The sequence below is a fragment of the Bubalus kerabau genome, unplaced genomic scaffold (assembly GCF_029407905.1).
Source record: "Bubalus kerabau isolate K-KA32 ecotype Philippines breed swamp buffalo unplaced genomic scaffold, PCC_UOA_SB_1v2 scaffold_51, whole genome shotgun sequence".
In the NCBI taxonomy this organism is placed as follows: Eukaryota; Metazoa; Chordata; class Mammalia; order Artiodactyla; family Bovidae; genus Bubalus; species Bubalus kerabau.
The window spans coordinates 707,949-728,770 of NW_026577905.1; positions in this window are offsets into that span (position 1 = coordinate 707,949).

Below are 20,822 nucleotides of genomic sequence, written 5' to 3' on the forward strand. Positions count from 1 at the left end.
TGAATTCCCCTTCGTAACTCGAGAATCCCGCCGCAACTCGAGAAAAAGCACTTGGTTCCCTTGTCATCGCAAGATGAGGCCCTTGCCCGCTACAGCTTCTCAAGAAAAGTCCCACGTTCCGTCTTGAAGTGCGAAATGATACTTGACACCCTTGATGTGACCCCAAAAGTTCCCCGAAATATCAGTCTCACTCGAGGTGAACACCGAGGTTCCCGGCACCAGTTTATCTGAGCCCCTTCTCCCCTCCTGTTCGAGATAGGAGGGTCACTTCCTCTGCTTTGTTTGTAAGGGGTTCCCCACCATCACGGGGCACTTCAGGATGAGGCCGGTCTCACGAGGAAATTCGAGACGTAGCTCGCGGGTGGTGCCACATGCCAAAAGACTATGATTTCCCGGTATGCTCTTGATAAGAACCCGATGCCTGGACACCTCTTCGAAGGCAACCCTGTGGATGAAGGCACAACACAAAGGGGCACTGACACCCTCGTGCATCGTCTGGAAAAACCCGCAGGTTCTACATACAGCTCAACAAGTGGCTTGTCACCCCTGAAGAACTCGAGAGGCAAGTGGGGTTTCATTCCTCTACACAAGACGAGGCCTGACTCTCCTGTCCCAACTCTGCAGGGACTTTGCAATCCGAATCAGACCAGCGCCAGTGAAGTCACGAGAGGAACGCTGAGGTTCCTGCCTCCACTCGAGATTAGGACCTCTTCCATTGCACGAAACCCAGTGGAGTCCCAAGAGACGCGTCCCAGCTCCACAGTATCCCTGACTTCTCAGAGGCACCCTGAGAAGCTCCCTGAGGTCACCAGCACAATTCAAGTGAACCCAGGGTTTATTGCCGCCACCATAGAAAGAACTCAAGAGTCCTTCTTCAACACGCTTTGAGGCCTGATTCCCCTACCATGACTCGAGGGCAATGACGCACTCCCTCTGCTAAACTCATGAAGCCCTGACTTCCCTGGCGCCACACGAGAGGCTCCCTGAGCTCCCCTTCATACCTCGTGAGAAACCCCACACTGGCGCCGCAGATAGAGAAAACCCACGAGACGCCCCTGTTTTCGCGACATGATGGCCTTCTTTTCTAGCACGGCCTGGAGAGCAATCCCGAGTCCTCTCTCCAAACTCCACAGTAGGCTTGACTCCATTTTGGTCACTCAGTGGACTCCAAGACATACCCGTCGCGACTCGAGAGGAGAGCGGAGTCTTTTCCTTCCCCTCGAGGCGAGGCCTGACTCCTCGGGTGAGTCTGATACACGAACCGGAGATCCCTGTCGCCCCTGGAGAGAAACATTAGGTCCTGTACACAAGCCTAGATGAGGTCTCTTTTTTCCTGCAGTGACTCTAGAGCAATCCCCAACTCTCCCTCGAAACTCGAATGGAAGACTGGACTTCCCTGGGCCAACAGAAGAGGAAGCCTGAATTTCCCGTTGTAACTCAAGAATCCCGCCACAACTCGAGAAAAACCACGTCGTTCCCTCTTCATCGCAAGATGCGGCCATTGCCGCTACAGCGTCTCAAAAGAAGTCTTACGTTCCATCTTGAAGTGCGATACGGTACTTGGCACCTTTGATGCGACCCCAAAATTTCCCCAACACACTGGTCTCACTGGAGGGGAACACCGAGGTTCCCGGCATCACCTCATCTGTGCCCCTTCTCCCCTCCTGATCGAGACAGGAGGGTCGATTCCCCTGCTTTGTCTGCAAGGGGTTCCGACCTTCCTGGCGCACCTCAGGATGAGGCCGGTCTCACTAGGAAATCTGAGATGTAGCCTGGTGGGTGGTGCCACATGCGGAAAGACCCCGATTTCCCGGTGCACTCTTAATAAGAACCCGATGCCCGGGCACCTCTTCGAAAGCAAACCTGTGGATGAATGCACAACACGAAGGGGTACTGACATCCCCATGCATAGTACGGAAAAACACGCAGATTCCAAACACAGATCGACAAGTGTCCTGTCATCCCTTGAAGAACTAGAGAGGCATGCGGAGTTCCGTCCCTGCACACAAGAGAAGGCCTGACTCTCCTTTCCCAACTCTGCAGGGACCGTGCGATCGGAGTCAGAAATGTAGATGAAACCTGACGTTCCTGCATCAACTCGAAATGAGGCCCTCTTCCATTGCGCCATACCCAGTGGAGTCCCGAGAGGCCCCTCCCAACTCCACAGTATCCCTGACTTCTCAGAGGCACCCTCAGAAGCTCTCTGCGGTCACTGGCACAAGTCGAGTGAACCCAGGGTTTCCTGCTGCATTCTGAGAACGACCTCGAGAGTCCTTCTTTACCGCGTCTTGAGGCCCGATACCCTACAATGACTGGAGAGCAATGACGCATTTCCCTCGCCACGCCCATTGAAACCTAACTTCCCTGGCGCCACACGAGAGGCTCCCTGCGCTCCCCGTCCTACCTCATGAAAACCCCACACTGGCACCGCCGCTCGAGAAAACTCACGAGACGCCCCCATCATCGTAAGATGAGGGCCTTCTTTTCCTACATGACCTAGAGAGCAATCCCGAGTCCACTCTCCAAACTCCACTGGAGGCCTGTCTCCCTTTAGGCCACTCAGTAGCCTCCAAGAGATACACGTCGCTACTCTAGAGGAGAGCGGATTCCGTTGCTTCCCCTCGAGCCGAGGCCTGACTACTTGGGTGAGTCTGGAATGGGATCCCGAGATCCGTGTCGCCCCTGTAGAGGAAAACTCGGTCCTGGACACAAGCCTAAATGAGGCCTTTTTTGTCCTGCATTGACTCAAGTGCAATCCCCAGCTCTCCCTCGCAACTCGAATGGATGATTGGACTTCCCTGGGCCAACACAAGAGGAAGCCTGTATTCCCATTGTAATTCGAGAATCCCGCGGCAACTGGAGAAAAACAACGTGGTTCCTCAGTCATCGAAATATGAGGCCCCTGTCAGCTATAGCGTCTCCAGGGAAGTCCCATGTTCCGTCTTGAAGTGTGAAACGGTACTTGGCACCCTTGATGCGACCCCCAAATTTCCCTGACACCCCGGTCTCACTCGAGGAGAACACGGAGGTTCCCAGCACCGCTTCAGCTGAGCCTCTTCTCCCCTCCTGATGGCGACAGGAGGGTCGATTCCCCTGCTTTGTCTGGAAGGGGTTCCCAGACTTCCCGGCAAACCTCAGGATGAGGCCAGTCTCACGAGGGAATTCGAGACGTAGCCTCGTGTGTTGTGCCACATGCCGAAAGACCCCGATTTCCTGGTCCGCTATTGATAAGATCCCGATGCCTGGTCACCTCTTCGAAGGTAACCCTGTGGATGAAGGCACAACACGAAGGGGCACTGACACCCCTGTGCATCGTCCCCCAAAACCGCAGGTTCCACATACAACTCGACAGGTGGCCTGTCATCCCGTGAACAACTCGAGAGGCAAGCGGAGTTCCATTACTCCGCACAAGACGAGGTCTGACTCTCCTGTCCCAACTCTGCAGGGACCCTGCTATCCGAGTCAGAAATGGAGAGGAACCCTGACGTTACTGCCTCAATCCGAGATTAGGTCCTCTTCAATTGCACCAGTCCCTGTGAAGTCCCGAGAAGCCCCTCTCAATTCCACAGTATCCCTGACTTCTCAGAGGCACCCCGCTAAGCTCCCTGAGGTTATGGGCACAAGTCGAGGGAACCCAGGGTTTCCTGCCACACCCCGAGAAAGACCTCGAGAGTTCTTCTTCGAAGCGTCTTGAGGCTCGATTCCCCTACCATGACTTGAGAGCAATGAGGCGCTCCCCCTCGCCACGTCCATGGAGACCTGACTTCCGTGGCACCACAGGAGTCTCCCTGAGCTCCCCGTCCTATCTCGTGAGAAACCCCAACCAGGCACTGCACCTTGAGAAAACCCACGAGACGCCCTCGTCATCGCGAGATGAGGGCCTTCTTTTCCTGCATGGCCTAGAGAGCAATCCCGAGTCCTCTCTCCAAACTCCACAGGAGGCTTAACTCCATTTAGGCCACTCTTGGGCTCCAAGGGATACCCGTCGCGACTCGAGAGGAGAGCGGAGTCCATTCATTCCCTTCGAGACGAGGCCTGACTCCCCGGGTGAGTCTGGAATGCAACCCCAAGATCCCTGTCGCCCCTGGAGAGAAAAACTGGGTCCTGGACACAAACCTAGATGAGCTCTATTTTGCCCTGCAGTGACTCAAGAGCAATCTCCAGCTCTCACTTGCAACTCGAATGGAAGATTGGACTTCCCTGGGCCAACACAAGAGGAAACCTGTATTCCCCATCGTAACTCAAGAATCCGGCCGCAACTCGAGAAAAAACACGTGGGTCCCCCGTCAGCGCTAGATGAGGCCCTTGCCCACTACTGCGTCTCAAGAGAAGTCCCAGGTTCCATCTTTAAGTGCGAAACGGTACTTGGCACCCTTGATGCAACCCGAAAAGTTACCCGACTTACCAGTTTCACTCAAGGGGAGCACCGAGGTTCCCGGCACTACTTCATCTGAGCCCTTTCTCTTCTCCTGATCCCGAAAGGAGGGTCGATTCCCCTGCTTTGTCTGGAAAGGGTTCCCAGACTTTCCTGCGCACCTCAGGATGAGGCCGATCTCACGAGGAAATTCGAGACGTAGCCTAGTGGGTGGTGCAACATGCTGAAAGACCCCGATTTCCCGGTCCGCACTTGAGGAGAACACGATGCCCGAACACCTCTTCGAAGGCAACCCTGTGGATGAAGGCACAACAGGAAGGAGCACTGACGCCCCCGTGCATCTCCGAAAAACCCGCAGGTTCCACACACATCACGAAAAGTGGTGTCATCCTTGAACAATTTGAGATGTAAGCGGAGTTCCATTCCTCCGCAGAACACGAGACCTGACTCCTGAGCAAACTCAGCAGGGACCCTGCTATCTGAGTCAGATCTGGCTCCAGGAAGTCAGGAGCAGAACCCTGAGGTTCCTGCCTCAACTCGAGATGAGGCCCTCTTCCATTGCACCAAACCCAGAGGAGTCCCGAGAGGCCTCTCCCAAATCCACAGTATCCCTGACTTCTCAGAGGCACCCTGAGAAGCTCCCTGAGGTCACCGGCACAAGTCAAGGGAACCCAGGGTTTCCTGCCGCAACCCTAGAAAGACATCGAGAGTCCTTTTTCAACCCGTCATGAGGCCCGATTCCCCTACCCTGACTGGAGAGCAATGACGCGCTCCCCCTTGCCCCGCCCATGGAGACCTGACTTCCCTGGGGCCACACGAGAGGCTACCTGAACTCCCCGTCATACCTCGTGAGAAATCCCACACTGGCTCCCCAGCTCGAGAAAACCCACGATACGCCTCCGTCATCGCGAGATGAAGGCCTTCTTTTCCTGCATGGCCTGGAGAGCAATCCTGAGTCCTCTCTCCAAACTCCACAGGGGGCTTGACTCCCTTTAGGCCACTCAGTGGGCTCCAAGAGACACCTGTGGCGACTCAAGAGGAGAGCGGGGTCCTTTGCTTCCCCTCGAGTCGAGCTCTGACTCCCAGGATGCGTCTGGAATGCAACCCCGAGATCGCTGTCGGCCCTAGAGAGGAATATTAGGTCCTGGACACAAGCCTAGATGAGGTCTCTTTTGCCCTGCAGTGACTCAAGAGCAAACCCCAGCTCTCCCTCGAAACTCGAATGGAAGATTGGACTTCCCTGGGCCAACACAAGAGGAAGCCTGAATTCCCCGTCGTAACTCGAGAATCCCTCCGCACCTTGAGAAAAACCACGTGATTCCCCCGTCATCCCAAGATGAGGCCCTTGCCCTCTACAGCATGTCAAGTGAAGCCCCAAGTCCGTATTGAAGTGCAAAACGGTACTTGGCACCCTTGAAGCGACCCCAAAAGTTTCCCGACACACCGGTCCCACTCGAGGGGAACACCGAGGTTCCCGGCACGACTTCAACTGAGCCCTTTCACTCCTCCTGGTCGCGACAAGATGGTCGATTCCCCTGCTTTGTCTGGAAGGGGCTCCCGATCTTCATGGCGCACCTCAGGATGACACCAGTCTAACGAAGAAATTCGAGACGTAGCCTCATGGATGGTGCCACGTTCTGAAAGACCCCGATTTCCTGCTCCGCTATGGATAAGAACCCGATATCCGGACACCTCTTTGAAGGCAACCCTGTGGATGAAGGCACAACACGAAGGGGCACTGACCCCCTCATGCATCTTACGGAAAAAACCGAAGGTTCCACTCACAGCTCGACAAATGGTCTGTTATCCTGTGAACAACTCGAGGGGCAAGCGGAGTTCAATTCCTCCACACAAGACGAGGCCTGACTCTCCTGTCCCAACTCTTCAGGGACCCTGTGGTCGGAGTTTGAAATGGAGAGGAACCCTTAGGTTCCTGCCTCAACTCGAGATGAGAACCTTTGCCATTGCACCAAACCCAGTGGAGTTCCGAGAGCCCCTCCCAAGTCCACAGTATGCCTGACTTCTCAGAGGCACCCTGAGAAGCTCCCTGAGGTCACCGGTTCAAGTCGAGGGAACCCAGGGTTTCCTGCCGCAACCTGAGAAAGACCTCGAGACTCCTTCTTCAACGCGTCTTGAGTCCCGATTTCCCTACCATGACTCGAGAGCATTTATGGGCTCCCCCTCATCACACGCATAGAGACCTGACTTTCCTGGCGCCACACGAGAGGCTCCCTGAGCTCCCCGTCGTACCTCGTGAGAAAACTCATACTTGCGCCCCAACTCGAGAAAACCCACAAGATGCCCCCGTCATTGCGAGCTGAGGGCCTTCTCTTCCTGTATGGCCTGGAGAGGAATCCCGAGTCCTCTCTCCAAACTCCACAGGAGGCTTGACTCCATGGAGGCCACTCAGTGGGCTCCAAGAGATACCTAATACGACCCAGGAGGATATCAGAATCCTTTGCTTCCCCTCGAGCCGAGGCCTGTCTCACTGGATGAGTCTGGAATGCGTCCCCGTGATCCCTATCGCCCCTGGAGAGGAACATTAGGTCCTGGACACAAGCCTAGATGAGGTCTATTTTGACCTGCCGTGATTCGAGAGCAATTCCCACCCAGCTCTCCCTGGCAACTCGAATGGAAGAATGGACTTCCCTGGGCCAACACAAGAGGAAGCCTGAATTCCCCGTCATAAGTCAACAATCCCATCGCAACTTGAAAAAAACCACATGGTTTCCCCTTCATCACAAGATGAGGCCCTTGCCCGCCACAGCGTCTCAAGAGAAGTCCCACGTTTCGTCTTGAAGTTTGAAACAGTATTTGGCAAGCTTCATGTGACCCCAAAAGTTCCCTGACATACTGGTCTCACTCGAGGGTAACACCGAGGTTCCCGGCACCACTTCATCTGAGCCCCTTCTCCCCTCCTGATCGCGACAGGAGGGTCGATTAACCTGCTTTGTCTGGAAGGCTTTCCCCACCTTCCAGGGGCACCTCAGCATGAGGCCCGTCTCACGAGGAAATTCGAGACGTAGCCTCGTGTGTGGTGCCGCATTCCAAAAGACCCCGATTTCCCGGTCCGCTCTTGATAAGAACCCGATGCCCACACACCACTTCGAAGGCAACCCTGTGGATGAAAGCACATCACGTAGGGGCACTGACACCCCCATGCATTGTCTGGAAAAAACCGCAGGTTCCACACACAGCTCGCCAAGTGGCCTGTCACTCCTTGAACAACTCGAGAGGCAAGCGGAGTTCCATTCCTCCACACAAGACGAGGCCTGACTCTCCTGTCCCAACTCTGCAGGGACCCTGCAATCTGAGTCAGAAATGGAGAGGAACCCTGAGGTTCCTTCCTGATCTCGAGATTAGGCCCTCTTCCATTGCAGCAAACCCAGTGGAGTCCCGAGAGGCCTCTCCCAGCTCCATAGTATCCCTGACTTCTCAGAGGCACCCTGAGAAGCTACCTGAGGTCACAGGCACAAGTCGAGGGAACCCAGGGTTTCCTGCTGCAACCCGAGAAAGACCTCGAGCGTCCTTTTTCATTGTGTTGAGCCCTGATTCCACTACCATGACTCGAGAGCAATGACGTGCGCCCCCTCGCCACTCGTATGGAGACTTGACTTCCCTGACACCACACGAGAGGCTCCCTGAGCTCCCGGTCGTACCTTGTGAGAAACCCCACACTGGCACCGCAGCTCCAGAAAAACCACGAGACTCCCCCGACATCACGAGATGAGGGCCTTCTTTTCCTGCATGGCCTGGAGAGCAATCCCGCGTGCTCTCTCCAAACTCCACAAGAGAGGAGCCAAGATTGCTGAGGAGTAGGACGGGGAGAACTCTTTCCCCCCCAAACAATTTCATCAAAGGAGCATTTAAACGTCGAGTAAATTCCACAATACAACTTATGAATGCTGCCAGAGGACATCAGGCACCCAGAAAAGCAACCCAACTCTTGGAAAGTAGGTGGGAAAAAGTATAAAAGACAAAAAAAGAGACAAAAGAGGGAGGGAGGGATTTCCGTCCCAGGAAGATAGTCTTAAAAAGAGAAAAGTTTCCAAACACCAGGAAAGCTTTTCACTGCCAAATCTTTGCCAAGCTTTGGAAGCACAAAGGGCAACATAAGGGGGATAAAAATAAATAAACAATTAAAACTAGCAGATTGCAAGCCCTACGGTAACTCCCCCAGCCGCGAAGCAGTGCAGACGCCTGCTCACACCATTAGCAAGCAGGGGCTGGGCAGGGAGGCGCGGCGCGGGCTGCATCGCTTAGAGTAAGAATCTGGCCTGAATACCCTGAGCGCTATCTGAACGAAATAACTTGGGCTAGCAAACCAGACTCTGGGATATCTACCACGCAAAAAGCCAGCCCTAACCTAAGACACCGCCAGGCCCGCGCACGGTACAAAGGACTGAACAGAGATAGCCGGCTGCAGACCTTCCCCCTCCGGTGACAGGCAGCCAGAGCCGGAAGGGGGCAATCGCAGCCCCAGAGAGACATTATCTATAAAACTGTAAGCAGGCTTCTTTGCTAACTAAAACTTCTTGGGGATCTGGACGGTCAACATCTGCCTGAGAAGGTGTGCCTGTTTTACACCCAGATAACCGAGTGACGGGGAGGCGATAAGTCACAACATTGGCGCTCGCCAAACACCTCATCACCTGAGCTGCTCGGACCTGGGAAGAGCACAAAACGCAGGCCCAACCGAGTCTGTGCCTCTGAGGACTACCCGAGTGCCTGAACCTGAGCGGCTTGGACCTGGGAGGTGCATGCAGCCCAGGGCCAGCCTCGGATTGTTCCCGGTGGAACAACCTAGAGCCCGAGCAGTGTGGGCAGGGAGGCTACACGCGCCGTGAGCGGGGGCAGACCCAGTGTGGCTGAGGCACTGCGAGTGCACGCCAGTGTTATTTGTTTGCAGCATCCCTCCCTCCCTCCCCACTGCGCAATTGAACAAGTGAGCCTAAAAAAAAAAAGTGTCCTCCACCGTCCCCTTTGTGTCAGGGCGTAAACCAGACACTGAAGAGACCAGCAAACAAAAGAAGCTATAACAGAGGGAATCGCCTTGGAAGCTACAGGCAATAAATTAAAACCCTGTGGTTACTAGGACTACATAGGAAGGTGCCTATAGATCTTGAGAAATATAAGTCGGACCAAGGAACTAGCCAAAAATGAACTGAACCCACGATACTCACAACAAAACCAGAGAAAGTCCTAGATATATTTTTATGATCATTCATTCTTTTTTTTAATTTTTTTTAATTTTAAGTCGTCTATTGTTCCTTTAATTTTCACTTTTATAACCTATTACTTTGCAAAAAAAAGACCCTATTTTTTTCTTCTTCAGCAAACTTCATATATATATATATATATATATATATATATATATATATAAAATAATTTTTTGACCGTGTTTTTTTGTTTTGTTTTTTTTTCTTCTTTTCTTTATCATTGTATTTTTGAAATTCCAAAATCTACTCTAGATTTTTAATTTATGCTTTTTGGTATTTGATATCAATTTTGTACCTGTAGTTTCTTTATAATTTTTGCGACACTGCTTGTTTTTGTTTGTTTGTTTTCTCTTTAGTTTTCTTCTTCCGTTTTTTTAACATTGTATTTTTGAAATTCCAAACTCTACTCTAGATTTTTAATTTTTGCTTTTTGGTATTAGTTATCAATTTTGTACCTGTATTTTCTTGATAATTTTTGCGACCTTGTTTGTTTTTCTTTGTTCGTTTTTTCTCTCTTTCTTTTCCTTCTTCTTTTCTTTAAAATCGTATTTTTGAAAGTCCAAACTCTACTCTAGATTTTTAATTTTTGCTTTTATGTATTTGTTACCAATTTTGTACCTTTAAGAACCCAATCTTCAGTACCCATTTTTCACTAGGGAGCGAGATTACTGGCTTGACTGCTCTCTCTCCCTTTGGACTCTCCTTTTTCTCCACCAGGTCGCCTGTGTCTCCTCCCTAACCCCTCTCTACTCTACCCAACTCTGTGAATTTCTGTGTATTCCAGACGGTGGAGAACACTTAGGGAACTGATTACTGGCTGGATCTGTCTCCCTCCTTTTCATTCCCCCCTTTTATCCTTCTGGCCACCTCTGTCTCCTTCCTCCTTCTTCTTGTCTCTGTATAACTCTGTGAACATCTCTGAGCGGTCCAGTTGTGGAGTGCACATAAGGAAGTGACTACTGGCCAGCCCACTCTCTCCACTGTTGATTCCACCTCATCTCATTTGGGTCACCTCTAACTCCCTCCTCCCTCTTCTCTTCTCCATGTAACGCTGTGAACCTTTCTGAGTGACCCTCACAGTAGAGAAACTTTTCTTCTTTAATGTAGATGTTTTATCAATGGTGCTGTATAGAAGGAGAAGTTTTGAAACTACTGTAAAAGTAAGACAGATAACTGGAAGCAGGAGGCTTAAGTCCAAACCCTGCCTCCAGGGAACTCCTGACTCCAAGGAACATTAATTGACAGGAGCTCATCAAATGCCTCCATACCGACACTGAAATCAAGCACCACACAAGGGCCAACAAGTTCCAGGGCAAGACATACCAAGCAAATTCTCCAGCAACAAAGGAACGCAGCCTTGAGCTTCAAGATACAGGCTGCCCAAAGTCACCCCAAAACCACAGACATCTCATAACTCATTACTGGACACTTCATTGCACTCCAGAGAGAAGAAATACAGCTCCACCCACCAGAACACGGACACAAGCTTCCCTAACCAGGAAACCTTGACAAGACACCTGTACAAACCCACACACAGCGAGGAAATGCCACATTAAAGAACTCCACAAACTGCCAGAATACAGAAAGGACACCCCAAACTCAGCAATTTAAACAAGATGAGACAGAGGAATACCCAGCAGATAAAGGAACAGGATAAATGCCCACCAAACCAAACAAAAGAGGAAGAGATAGGGAATCTACCTGATAAAGAATTCCGAATAAGGAGAGTGAAATGGATCTAAAATCTTGAAATTAAAATGGAATCACAGATAAATAGCCTGGAGACAAGGATTGAGAAGATGCAAGAAAGGTTTAACAAGGACCTAGAAGAAATAAAAAAAGAGTCAATATATAATGAATAATGCAATAAATGAAATTAAAAACACTCTGGAGGCAACAAATAGTAGAATAACAGAGGCAGAAGATAGGATTAGTGAATTCGAAGATAGAATGGTAGAAATAAATGAATCAGAGAGGATAAATGAAAAACGAATTAAAAGAAATGAGCACAATCTCAGAGACCTCCAGGACAATAGTAAACGCTACAACATTCGAATCATAGGGGTCCCAGAAGAAGAAGACAAAAAGAAAGACCGTGAGAAAATACTTGAGGAGATAATAGTTGAAAACTTCCCTAAAATGGGGAAGGAAATACCCACTCAAGTCCAAGAAACCCAGAGAGTCCCAAACAGGATAAAGCCAAGGCGAAACTCCCCAAGACACATATTAATCACATTAACAAAAATCAAACACAAAGAACAAATATGAAAAGCAGCAAGGGAAAAACAACAAATAACACACAAGGGAATTGCCATAAGGATAACAGCTGATCTTTCAATAGAAACTCTTCAAGCAAGGAGGGAATGGCAAGACATACTTAAAATGATGAAAGAAAATAACCTACAGCCCAGATTATTGTACCCAGCAAGGATCTCATTCAAGTATGAATGAGAAATCAAAAGCTTTTCAGACAAGCAAAAGCTGAGAGAATTCTGCACCACCAAACCAGCTCTCCAACAAATACTAAACAGGAAACACAAAAACGGTGTATAAATTCGAACCCCAAACAATAAAGTAAATGGCAATGGGATCATACTTATCAGTAATTACCTTAAACGTAAATGGGTTGAATGCTCCAACCAAAAGACAAAGACTGGCTGAATGGATACAAAAACAAGACCCCTACATATGTTGTCTACAAGAGACCCACCTCAAAACAGGGGATACATACAGACTGAAAGTGAAGGGCTGGAAAAAGATTTTCCATGCAAATAGGGACCAAAAGAAAGCAGGAGTAGCGATACTCATATCAGATAAAATAGACTTTAAAACAAAGGCTGTGAAAAGAGACAAAGAAGGTCACTACATAATGATCAAAGGATCAATCCAAGAAGAAGATATAACAATTATTAATATATATGCACCCAACGCGGGAGCACCACAGTATGTAAGACAAATGCTAACAAGTATGAAAGGAGAAATTAACACTAACACAATAATAGTTGGAGATTTTAATACCCCACTCACACCTATGGATAGATCAACTAAACAGAAATTTAACAAGGAAACACAAACATTAAATGATACAATAGACCAGTTAGACCTAATTGATATCTATAGGACATTTCATCCCAAAACAATGAATTTCACCTTTTTCTAAAGTGCACATGGAACCTTCTCCAGGATAGATCACATCCTGGGCCATAAAGCTAGCCTTGGTAAATTCAAAAAAATAGAAATCATTCCAAGCATCTTTTCTGACCACAATGCAGTAAGATTAGATCTCAATTACAGGAGAAAAACTATTAAAAATTCCAACATATGGAGGCTGAACAACACGCTGCTGAATAACCAACAAATCACAGAAGAAATCAAAAAAAGAAATCAAAATTTGCATAGAAACGGATGAAAATGAAAACAGAACAACCCAAAACTTGTGGGACACGGTAAAAGCAGTCCTAAGGGGAAAGTTCATAGCAATACAGGCACACCTCAAGAAACAAGAAAAAGGTCAAATAAATAACCTAACTCTACACCTAAAGCAACTAGAAAAGGAAGAAATGAAGAACCCCAGGGTTAGTAGAAGGAAAGAAATCTTAAAAATTAGAGCAGAAATAAATGCAAAAGAAACAAAAGAGACCATAGCAAAAATCAACAAAACCAAAAGCTGGTTCTTTGAAACGATAAATAAAATTGACAAACCATTAGCCAGACTCATCAAGAAACAAAGGGAGAAAAATCAAATCAATAAAATTAGAAATGAAAATGGAGAGATCACAACAGAAAACACAGAAATACAAAGGATCATAAGAGACTACTATCAACAATTATATGCCAATAAAATGGACAACGTGGAAGAAATGGACAAATTCTTAGAAAAGTACAACTTTCCAAAACTGGACCAGGGAAGAACTAGAAAATCTTAACAGACCCATCACAAGCACGGAAATTGAAACTGTAATCAAAAATCTTCCAGCCAACAAAAGCCCAGGTCCAGACGGCTTCACAGCTGAATTCTACGAAAAATTTAGAGAAGAGCTAACACCTATCCTGCTCAAACTCTTCCAGAAAATTGCAGAGGAAGGTAAAGTTCCAAACTCATTCTATGAGGCCACCATCAGCCTAATACCAAAACCTGCCAAAGATCCCACAAAAAAAGAAAACTACAGGCCAATATCACTGATGACATAGATGCAAAAATCCTTAACAAAATTCTAGCAATCAGAATCCAACAACACATTAAAAAGATCATACACCATGACCAAGTGGGCTTTATCCCAGGGATGCAAGGATTCTTCAATATCCGCAAATCAATCAATGTAATACACCACCTTAACAAATTGAAAAATAAAAACCATATGATTTTCTCAATAGATGCAGAGAAAGCCTTTGACAAAATTCAACATCCATTTATGATAAAAACTCTCCAGAAAGCAGGAATAGAAGGAACATACCTCAACATAATAAAAGCTATATATGACAAACCCACAGCAAACATTATCCTCAATGGTGAAAAATTGGAAGCATTTCCTCTAAAGTCAGGAACAAGACAAGGGTGCCCACTTTCACCATTACTATTCAACATAGCTTTGGAAGTTTTGGCCACAGCAATCAGAGCAGAAAAAGAAACAAAAGGAATCCAAATTGGAAAAGAAGAAGTAAAACTCTCACTGTTTGCAGATGACATGATCCTCTACATAGAAAACCCTAAAGACTCCAGCAGAAAATTACTAGAACTAGCCAATGACTATAGTAAAGTTGCAGGATATAAAATCAACACACAGAAATCCCTTGAATTCCTATACACTAATAATGAGAAAACAGAAAGAGAAATTAAGGAAACAATTTCATTCACCATTGCAACGGAAAGAATAAAATACTTAGGAATATACCTACCTAAAGAAACTAAAGACCTATATATAGAAAACTATAAAACACTGGTGAAAGAAATCAAAGAGGACACTAATAGGTGGAGAAATATACCATGTTCATGGATTGGAAGAATCAATATAGTGAAAATGAGTATACTACCCAAGGCAATTTATAGATTCAATGCAATCCCTATCAAGCTACCAACAGTATTCTTCACAGAGCTAGAACAAATAATTTCACAATTTGTATGGAAATACAAAAAACCTCGAATAGCCAAAGCGATCTTGAGAAAGAAGAATGGAACTGGAGGAATCAACCTACCTGATTTCAGGCTCCGCTACAAAGCCACAGTTATCAAGACAGTATGGTACTGGCACAAAGACAGAAATATAGATTAGTGGAACAAAATAGAAAGCCCAGAGATAAATCCACACACATATGGACACCTTATCTTTGACAAAGGAGGCAAAAATATACAATGGATTAAAGACAATCTCTTTAACAAGCGGTGCTGGGAAATCTGGTCAACCACTTGTAAAAGAATGAAACTAGAACACTTTCTAACACAATACACAAAAATAAACTCAAAATGGATTAAAGATCTAAACGTAAGACCAGAAACTATAAAACTCCTAGAGGAGAACATAGGCAAAACACTCTCTGAAATACATCACAGCAGGATCCTCTATGACCCACCTCCCAGAATATTGGAAATAAAAGCAAAAATAAACAAATGGGACCTAATTAACCTTAAAAGCTTCTGCACATCAAAGCAAACTATTAGCAAGGTGAAAAGACAGCCTTCAGAATGGGAGAAAATAATAGGAAATGAAGCAACTGACAAACAACTAATCTCAAAAATATACAAGCAACACCTACAGCTCAACTCCAGAAAAATAAATGACTCAATCAAAAAATGGGCCAAAGAACTAAATAGACGTTTCTCCAAAGAAGACATACAGATGGCTAACAAACACATGAAAAGATGCTCAAAATCACTCATTATCATAGAAATGCAAATCAAAACCACTATGAGGTACCATTTCACGCCAGTCAGAATGGCTGCAATCCAAAAGTCTACAAATAATAAATGCTGGAGAGGGTGTGGAGAAAAGGGAACCCTCTTACACTGTTGGTGGGAATGCAAACTAGTACAGCCACTATGGAGAACAGTGTGGAGATTCCTTAAACAACTGGAAATAGAACTGCCTTATGATCCAGCAATCCCACTGCTGGGCATACACACTGAGGAAACCAGAAGGGAAAGAGACACGTGTACCCCAATGTTCATCGCAGCACTGTTTCTAATAGCCAGGACATGGAAGCAACCTAGATGTCCATCAGCAGATGAATGGATAAGAAAGCTGTGGTACATATACACAATGGAGTATTACTCCGCCATTAAAAAGAATAGAATGAATCAGTTCTAATGAGGTGGATGAAACTGCAGCCTATTATACAGAGTGAAGTAAGCCAGAAAGAAAAACACCAATACAGTATACTAACGCATATATATGGAACTTTGAAAGACGGTAACAATAACCCTGAGTACGAGACAGCAAAAGAGACACTGATGTATAGAAGAGTCTTATGGACTCTGTGGGAGAGGGAGAAGGTGGGAAGATGTGGGAGAATGGCATTGAAACATGTAAAATATCATGTATGAAAAGAGTTGCCAGTCCAGGTTTGATGCATGACACTGGATGCTTGGGGCTAGTGCACTGGGACGACCCAGAGGGATGCTATGGGGGGGGGGAGGGAGGAGGGTTCAGGATGGGGAGCACATGTATACCTGAGGCGGATTCATTTTGATATTTGGAAAAACTAATACAATTATGTAAAGTTTAAAAATAAAATAAAATTAAAAAAAAAATCCACAGGAGGCTTGACTCCCTTTAGGCCACTCAGTGGTCTCCAAGAAATACCCGTGGGGACTCGAGAGCAGAGCAGAGTCCTTTCCTTCCTCTCGAGGTGAGGCCTGACTCCTCGGGTGCGTCTAAAATGCAACCCCGAGATCTCTGTCACCCCTGGAGAGGAACATTAGGTCCTGGACACAAGCTTAGATGAGGTCTCTTTTGCCCTGAAGTGACTCGAGAGCAATCCCTAGCTCTCTCTCACAACTCCAATGGAAGATTGGATTTCCCTGGGCCAACACAAGAGGAAGCCTGAATTCCCCATCGTAACTCGAGAATCCCGCCGAAACTCGAGAAAAACCACATGGTTACCCCGTCATCGCAAGATGAGGCCCTTGCCCGCTACAGCGTCTAAAGAGAAGTCCCAGGTTTCTTCTTGAAGTGTTTTCACACTTCAAGTGTGAAAACTTGGCACCCTTGATGCGATTCCAAAAGTTCCCCGACACCCTGGTCTCTCTCGAGGGGAACACCGAGGTTCCCGGTACGACTTCATCTGAGCCACTTCTCCCCTCCTGATTGCGACTGGAGGGTCGACTCCCGTGCTTTGTATGGAAGGGGTTCCCAACCTTCCCGGCGCACCTCAGGATGAGGCCGGTCTAACGAGAATATTTGAGACGTAGCTTCATGGGTGGTAACACATGCCGAAAGACCCCGATTCCCCGGTCCGCTCTTGATAAGAACCCGATGCCCGGACACCTCTTCAAAGACAACCCTGTGGAAGAAGGCACAACACGAAGGGGCACTGACACCCTCGTGCATCGTCTGGAAAAACCCGCAGATTCCAAACACAGTTCGACAAGTTGCCTGTCACCCCGTGAATAACTCGAGAGGCAAGCGGAGTTCCATTCCTCCTTACAAGACGAGGCCTGACTCTCCTGTCCCAACTCTGCAGGGACCCTGCGATCAGAGTCAGAAATGGAGACGAACCCTGAGGTTCCTGCCTCCACTCGAGATGAGGCCCTCTTCTATTGCACCAAACCCAGTGGAGTCCCGAGAGGGCTCTCCCAACTCCAGGGTATCCTTGACTTCTCAGAGGCACACTGAGAAGCTCCCTGAGGCCACCGGCACTAGTCGAGGGAACCCAGGGTTTACTGCCGTGACCCAAGAAACACCTTGAAAGTCCTTCTTTAACGGTTCTTGAGGCCCGATACACCTACCATGACTCTAGAGCAATGACGCGCTCCCCCTCGCAATGCGCATGGAGACCTGACTTCCCAAGCGCCACATGAGAGGCTCCCTGAGCTCCCCGTACTACCTCATGAGAAACCCCACACTGGCGCTGCAACTCGAGAAAACCCACGAGACGCCCCCTTCATCGCGAGATGATGGCCTTCTTTTCCTGCATCGCCTGGAGAGCAATCCCGAGTCCTCTCTCCAAACTCCACAGGAGGCTTGACTCCCTTTAGGCCACTCAGTGGGCTCCAAGAGATACCCGTCGCAACTCGAGAGGAGAGCGGAGTCCTTCGCTTCCCCTCGAGACAAGGACTGACTCCCCGCGTGCATTAGGAAAGCAACCCCGAGATCCCTGTCCCCCCTGGAGACAAACATGATGTCCTGGACACAAGCCTAGATAAGGTCTCTTTTGCCCTGCAGTAACTCAAGCGCAATCCCTAGCTCTCCCTCGCAACTCTAATGGAAGACTGGACTTCACTGGGCCAACACAAGAGGAAGCCTGAATTTCCCGTCTTAACTCGAGAATCCCGCCGCAACTCTTAAAAACCACGTGGTTCCCCATTAATCGCAATATGAGGCCTTTGCCCGCTACAGAGTCTCAAGAGAAGCCTCATGTTTCGTCATAAAGTTCGAAATGCTACTTGGCACCCTTGATGCGACCCCAAAAGTTCCCCAATATACCGGTCTCACCGAAGGTCCTGGCACCACTTCATTTGAGCCCCTTCTCCCCTCCTGATCACGGCAGGAAGGTCGATTCCCCTGCTTTGTCTAGAAGGGGTTCCCGACCTTCATGGCGCACCTCAGGATGAGGCCAGTCTCACGAAGAAATTCGAGACGTAGCCTCGTGTTGGTGCCACGTGCCGAAAGACCACGATTTCTCGGTCTTGCTCTTGATAAGAACCCGATGCCCGGACACCTCTTCTAAGGCAACCCTGTGGATGAAGGCACTACACGAGGGGGCACTGGCAACCCTGTTCATCGTCCGGAAAATCCCACAGGATCCACATACAGCTCCACAACTGGCCTGTCACCCCTTAAACAACGAGAGAGGAAAGCGGAGTTCCCTTCCTCAGACAAGACGAGGCCTGAGTATCCAATCCCAACTCTGCAGGCACGCTTCGATCTGAGTCAGAAATGGAGAAGAAATCTGAGGTTCCTGCCTCAACCCGAGATGAGGCCCTCTTCCATTAAAACAAACCCAGTGGAGTCCCGAGAGGCCACTCCCATCTCCACAGTATCCCTGACTTCTCATAGGCATTCTGAGAAGCTCCTTGAGGCCACCGGCAAACCTCGAGGGAAATAAGGGTTTCCTGCCACAACCGAAGAAAGACCTCGAGAGTCCTTCTTCAATGCGTCTTGAGGTCAGATTCCCCTACCATGGCTCGAGAGCAATAACGCGCTCCCCCTCGCCACGCACATGGAGACCTGACTTCCCTGGCGCCACATGAGAGGCTCCCTGAGCTCCCTGTCGTGCCTCGTGTGAAACCCCACACTGGCGCCGCAGCTCGAGAAAACCCACAAGACCCCTCCGTCATCGCGAGATGAGGGCCATCTTTTCCTGCATGGCCTGGAGAGCAGTCCCAAGTCCTCTCTCCAAAATTCACAGGAGGCTTGACTCCCTTTAGGCCACAAAGTGGGCTCCAAGAGGTGCCCGTCGCGACTCGAAAGGAGAGCGGAGTCCTTTGCTTCCCTTCGACATGAGGCCTGACTCCCTGGGTGAGTCTGGAATGCAAACCTGAGATCCCTGTGGCCCTTGGAGAGGAACAATAGGTCCTGGACAGAAGCCTAGATGAGGTCTCCTTTGTCCTGCAGTGACTCGAGCGCAACCCCCAGCTCTCCCTCGCAACTCGAATGGATGATTGGACTTCCCTGGCCCAACACAAGAGGAAGCCTGAAATCCCCGTCGTAACTCGAGAATCCCGCCGCAGCTCGAGAAAAACCACGTGGCTCCCCCGTCATCGCAAGATGAGGCCCTTGGCCGCTACAGCGTATCAAGGGAAGTCCCACGTTCCATCCTGAAGTACAAAACGGTACTTGGCACCCTTGATGCGACCCCCAAAGTTCCCTGACATACCGGTCTCACTCGAGGGAAACACCAAAGTTCACGGCACCACTTCCTGTGAGCCCCTTCACCCCTCCTGATCGCGACAGGAGGGTCGATTCCCATGCTTTTTCTGCAAGGGTTCCCGACGTTCCCCGTGAACCTCCGGATGAGGCCGGTCTCATGAGGAAATTCGAAAAGTAGCCTCATGGTTGGTGCCACATGCTGAAAGATCCCGAATTCCCGGTCCACTCTAGATAAGAACCTGACGCCCGGACATCTCTTCGAAGGCAACCCTGTGGATGAAGGCACAACACGAAGGGACACTGACATCCCCATGCATCGTCTGGAAAAACCCGCCGATTCCACTCACAGCTCCAAATGTGGACTGTCACCCCGTGAACAACTCGAGAGGCAAGTGAAGTTGCATTCCTTCACACAAGACGAGGCCTTACTCTCCTGTCCCAACTCTTCAGGGACCCTGCGATCGGAGTCAGAAATGGAGAGGAACCCTGAGGTTCCTGCCTCAACTAGAGAAGAGGCCCTCTTCCATTGAACCAAACTCAGTGGTGTCCCGAGAGGCCCCTCCCAACACCACAGTATCCCTGAATTCTCAGAGGCTCCCTGAGAAGCTACCTGAGGTCACTGGCACAAGTCGAGGGAACCCAGAGTTTCCTGAAGTAACCCAAGAAAGACTTGGAGAGTCCTTTTTCAACATCTCTTGATGCCCGATTCCCCTACCATGTCTCCAGAGCAAGGACGCGCTCCCCTCGCCACAAGCAGGAAAACTGACTTCCCTAGTAACACACAAGAGGCTCCCTGAGTACCCCATCATACCTCGTGAGAAAACCCACAGTGGCGCAGCAGTTCGAGAAAAACCACAAGATGCCCCCGTCAAGGAGAGATGGGGGCCTTCTTTTCCTGCCTGACCTGGAGAGCAATCCCTGGTCCTCTCTCCAAACTTTACAGGAGGATTGACTCCCTTTAGGCCACTCAGTTGGGTCCAAGAAATACCCGGTGCGACTCGAGAGGAGAGCGGAGTCCTTGGCTTCCCCTCGAGACGAGGCCTGACTCCCCGGGGGAGCCTGGATGCAACCCCGAGATCCCTGCCTTCCCGGGAGAGGAATGTTAGGTCCTGGACACACGCCTCGATGAGGTCTCTTTGGCCCTGTAGTGACTCGAGCAGAACCCCCAGCTTTCCCTTGCAACTCCAGGGAAGATTGGGCTTC